The sequence below is a fragment of the Mauremys reevesii genome, unplaced genomic scaffold, assembly GCF_016161935.1.
Source record: "Mauremys reevesii isolate NIE-2019 unplaced genomic scaffold, ASM1616193v1 Contig146, whole genome shotgun sequence".
Taxonomy (NCBI): Eukaryota; Metazoa; Chordata; order Testudines; family Geoemydidae; genus Mauremys; species Mauremys reevesii.
This window is the reverse complement of record NW_024100767.1, coordinates 5,705-11,408: the sequence shown is the minus strand read 5'-3', so window position 1 is coordinate 11,408 and position 5,704 is coordinate 5,705.

Genomic DNA, 5,704 nt, shown 5'->3' with positions numbered 1-5,704 from the left:
TCCAAAAATTGATCGCGCTAAATGCGGGTCGCAGTATAGGGGTCTACCATTTCAAGCTGGTCAGTTTGCCGGTCGATTTCTCTTGGGCAGAAAACTTCTTTCATTTGCGAACTGCCCACAGCAGTAACTGAAAGGGTGGAGCTCCAGCAGCAGGGGCTCTCAGCCATGCAGTGAGAGAGGGAAACACTTGGGGAGAGCGTGCAACGGGCTGAGGAAGAGCGAGGAGCAGCCGGGAAGAGAGTGGCTCTTCTCTCCAAAAGGGTGAGCAGGGGCAGGTGGGAAGAGGCAGTGGGGAAGGCACATTTCATTTTTTGCTTTTTTTTTTTCCTTCGGGGGCGCTCCAGCCTCTCTCTCCCTCTCTCTCTCTCTTTTTTTTTCTCTTTTGCACTTCCGTGGCACACTGGTCACTTTATTTATTTATTTATTTTGCGCTTCTGCGGCGCTCCAGCCGCTTTTTTCTTTTTTTTTGGCCTGGGGCAGCCCCAGGCACCTTACAATCGCATTATAGCCAAATTCGTGTTATTGTGGGGCACATTATAGCGGGGTCAGGGGTGGCTCTAGCCATTTCGCCGCCCCAAGCACGGCAGCACACAGCAGGGGGGTGCTCTGCAGTCGCCAGTCCCGCAGCTCTGGTGGACCTCCCGCAGACGTGCCTGCAGAAGGTCCGCTGGTCCCGCGGCTCCGGTGGACCTCCCGCAGGCATGCCTGCAGATGCTCCACCACCGCGGCGGGACCCGCGGACCCTCTGCCGGCACGTCTGCGGGAGGTCCACTAGCTGCCTGCCGCCTTCCCGGCGACTGGCAGAGCACCCCCCTGCGGCATGCCGCCCCAAGCACGCGCTTGGTGTGCTGGGGCCTGGAGCCACCCCTGAGCGGGGTTTCCATGTACATACCAGATAATTTAATGTGGTGGTGCCCAGCTATGCATTAAATAAACCAGCTGACATGCACAAAAGAAGGCTTTGTTTGCCCAGATTTTGCAGGTGTGATTTAAGCAGCCAAATGCCACCATTTGCCTCGAAGGATGCACAATTCATAAACAACCACAAGCACAAAATATGCAAGTGCTTTAAACACAGTGTGCAAATGCCTGGGACTATGAACAGGTGACAACCTCTCATATTCATTCCTACCCTTCACATCACAAAACACTGTAAAACGTGGCAGTTCTGCTGCAGGGTTCCTGTCCTGAGGCCTTTCACCCGCCTTGATAGAAGATTTGTGGAGTGCTCCTTTCATCTAGCCCTAACGCACTGGGCTCCAGAATAAGGCATATAAATAGTGGATCCCAAAGACATGATAGTTTTCTCCTCTCTCCTTCTATTCTTAAAGGGTATGTCTACACACCAAAAATCCCACAGCAGTGAGTTTCAGAGCTCAGGTCAACCTGGGCCTGAGGGGCTTGCACTATGTGGCTAAAAGTGTAGCTGTTCCTGCTCGGGCTGGAGCCCAGGCTCTGAAACCTGGCAAGAGGGTGGGTCTCAGAGACCAGGCTCCAGACTCACTGGGAATGACTACAGGGCTATTTTTATCCAGGTAGCCCTTAGCCATAGGCCTCCTAAGAACTGGATGCCTCCAAGTGTCAGTCATTCTGTCTTCTTGTCTTTTCCCCAGAGTCTATTTTTTCAAGCCTTTCTTCGCTGGATACTGTGGCAACAAGCCAGACAAATAAATAACCAACCATCTTCCTTTTCCCTTGGATTCTCTCTGTCTATTGCTATTGATTCTGCCATTGCCTAGATTAGGTGGGAACAGAGTTGGAATCGACTCTATGTCCGAGGGGAGAAACAGCTATATTTTTGTTCATTACACATGAGGGCAAAGATCTAAAAGCCTAGAGTTTAGGCAGAAAACCTCTCCAGTTTCCCGTTTTACCTGGTCCAGCATGGCATCTCCACACTCCTTTAGGATGATCTTCATCCACAGTCCAGCTGCCGTGACATAGGTGGGGCTGGCAGCCAGCATACCATCCACTGTGGCCTCAATAAAGTCTGTGGCCTGTTCCGGGGGAAAGTACTCACTAACAACCTGGGAACAAATCAAAAACAGGAGAGACTGCAATGATGTTTGGCTCCAGCACTTGTAAAAATAGAGGCCTAATCTCTCTATGGAAAAAGATCTATGCATCAGCAAATTGCATCCGACGAAGTGGGTATTCACCCACGAAAGCTCATGCTCCAATATGTCTGTTAGTCTATAAGGTGCCACAGGACTCTTTGCTGCTTTTACAGATCCAGACTAACACGGCTACCCCTCTGATTAATTAACAATTTGTTAATTAGTCTCATGTAATCCCTAGCCATTTGGGATTAACATTTTCCATAGTCTATATACTACATTTTTGTATTCTACACTAATGAGATCAGGTTCGAGGAAAAGCCTCTGTTGCACAGTTAGCACAACATTGTACTGGATATGCAGGAGGTAAGTTTCCAGTCTGTATTCTCTTAGATACACTGCACCTTTATACAACATATAAAATTAAGTCAAGAGAGGCATGCACACAAATATAGGCTAAGGCAAACCCACAAGGTGACAGAATGAAGACTGGATGGGTTCTCAGCTTGATGTTCCACTAACAGAGTTTTTTCTCATGGATAGCTGGATGTGTGCATCTGCATGTGCATTTTCATGGGCGTGCAACATTCTGTGGAATCTGGATTTACATGGCATTCATAGCACACATTATGAAAAGCATCTTGCTGGTTACTAGCAACGAATGCCCCGCGCCCACAGCTCGCTCCAAGTATGGAAAGGCATCATGAATGCGTAAATGTAAAATGAACGGTGCCTGGTCACTAGAACATCCGCACAAGTTTTTTGAGTCAGTTACCCTGGCCATTTTGGAAGATGCCTGAAACAGAGCCTCGGGGTCCAGAGCTGCTGTTAGTTCTTCACGGAGACATCTCAGCTCTTCCTCCGCTGACCCCAGGTTCATGGGCTGGCCTGGAGTGGAGAAAAGGAGAAAAAGTACTGTAACGACTAATGAAACTGAACCTCTACTGCATGGATATTCATACAGGAGGATCCATGTGCTAGGCTGTTATCAGCATAGTGTAAAATCCTGGCTCCTTCAAAGTCAATGGCAAAACTCCTGTTGACTATAATGGAGTCGGGATTACACCCTACATGTCTGAAAGTTAACAGTAGTGGTATGTTATTGTGACTGATACAGGATTGACTAAGCACCATATTCAGCTTGGAGCAGCTTTCTGGGTGTGTCTGGTTTCAGTAGCATCTCTGCTCTCAGTATCTACATCTAATCTCACATTCAAGTACAACTCATGCAGGTAGATGTGACGTTCCAATGTAGAGGTGAATCCTCCACCAAACTCTCATTGTAAATGAGATGCGGCTGACAAAACCTTTGGCAGGAAACCCAGGCTAATCCGTCACTTCTAAACAATGCTGGGATTTCTATGTTGTACACTCAAAGACTGGAGTTCCTTATTCTGTTTCCAAATCAACAACACTGTTTTTTATGACTGATTAATAATAATTAGAAATAGGTGACCAGATGTCCTGATTTTATAGGGACAGTCCTGATTTTGGGGTCTTTTTCTTATATAGACTCCTATTACCCCCACCCCTGTCCCGATGTTTCACATTTGCTCTCTGGTCGCCTAATTGGAAATGGCCTTAAATGATAACCAAGATCTATCCCATTAGGTGAAAAGAATATCCTACTCCAGGGTTGGCAACCTTTCAGAAGTGCTGCGCCAAGTCTTCATTTATTCACTCAAATTTAAGGTTTCATGTGCCAGTAAGACATTTTTACGTTTTGAGAAGGTCTCTTTCTAGAAGTCTATAATATATAACTAAACTATTGTTGTATGTAAAGTAAATAAGGCTTTAAAATGTTTCAGAAGTTTCATTTAAAATTAAATTAAAATGCAGAGAGTCTCCTGGACTGGTGGCCAGGACCTGGGCAGTGTGAGTGCCACTGAAAATCAGCTCACGTGCGCCTTCAGCACCCGTACATAGGTTGCCTACCCTGTCCCACTCTTTCACAAAGGGGAAAATGGCCTACACTTACTCCAATAGCTTTGAATGCTCATGACAGAGGGCTACTGAAGAACTTTTGTTTAAAGAATTATTCCAGGAAACCCTCCAATACAGCGAGTGGCAGGTAAAGAGAATGAAAATGTTTAGTACCAAGGGCTTGTCTACATGGAGATAGTCAAGAAAGCTAATCCAAATTCATTTTCAAACTGCATTAGTTAAACTTCATTAAGCACCTCTGCAGACACACTTATTTAGAATTAAAGGTAGCCTTATTTCAGATTAGTTTAATTCATGTAATTCACTAAAATTAAGAAGGGCCATTTTAATTCAGAATCAGAGCATTCACACATGTTTAATGCCACTTTAAATTTACACCTTTAGTTCATTTGGATTAACTCCCTCAGTGTCCCTGTGGAGAGAAGCCCTAAGGAACTGAGCAGTTATCTACCTGGTGCAGACCATTTATTATTTGTACAGTTCCCAGAAGTGTGCCACGCTCTTTACACATCATAATCGTCTCTTCTAATGAGCTATTTACAAGATGCCCACCACTCTGTTATCTAAGTGCCAACAGACAGGACAGAAAGAACTAGACAGGCAGAAAATGGACATTACAACAGTGAAAGAAGGTGAAGAATTACTTATACCTGCTAATGGGGAAGAATTACTTATACCTGCTAAAGGTCTCTCACCTTGTATACAGAGAAGGCAGCTGATACAGTCAACCACCCACTGACGAGATGTGGCCAGTGAATCACAGCTGTGTGGTGCTATTGCTCCAATCAGAGATCCAAACTGATTAAAAGTTTCCTGAGTCTAATTAAAAAAGAATGAAGAATGAATGTTCTCCAGCTGTACTAGACTTCACTTGGCATCTTTATTGTTGATACCCATCAGCTCTGTGTTTTGGGGGGACCAGGCACAGGATCTAGCCTGTGTGACTCATGAAGGACACCCCAACCTCCGTCTCTGTTTGAACCAAAACCGATCAGAGAAAAGGCTTGCAGAAAACAACGAAGGGTTTGGGGAGACACACCTAGACCCCTCCTGACAAGGGTGACAAGATTAAGACATCTCCATTTGCATACAGAATGAAGAACAGAAACAACTCCCCTAGCCTCATCTGCATGAAAGATGGAATAGAGATTAGCATAAAGAATGAAGAACAGAGAACTGCACTGAACTCTGGGACCAGAAAGCAGGGACGCATTGAATCATGGGAATCCCTGCTCCAGATGCTAATGAACCTACGCCTGCACACACTCAGCTCAGCAATTATCAGACCAATTCTAGTAATAAATCTTTGACTCATATCCCAGAATACTGAAGCAGCCTAGTTGCCTTGTGAGCTCCCCAGAAGAAAACAACACCCATAGCCAAGAGTTATCAGCTCCTATTGTCTAGCCTAAAGAAAACCCTTGAGCCATCAGTTTACCCATAAACAAATCTAGTGTTCTCCTTGAACCATTGTATTTTCTCTACAAAACCCCCTACCTATGCCCAGGTAAGGGTTCTGATGTATAGACCCAAACTCTGCATCACTTCCACTGGGATTTCATCTCCTGACTGATCGTGCTGGGGGCTCTGCCTGTCTCCAGCATTCAGGACCTTGAGCTATCACCACCACCTGGGAACCCCGACCAGTTCAACCTCATGGAGTGGGTGAGATCCATCTCTCTCTCTGTTTTCTTTCCTACCTC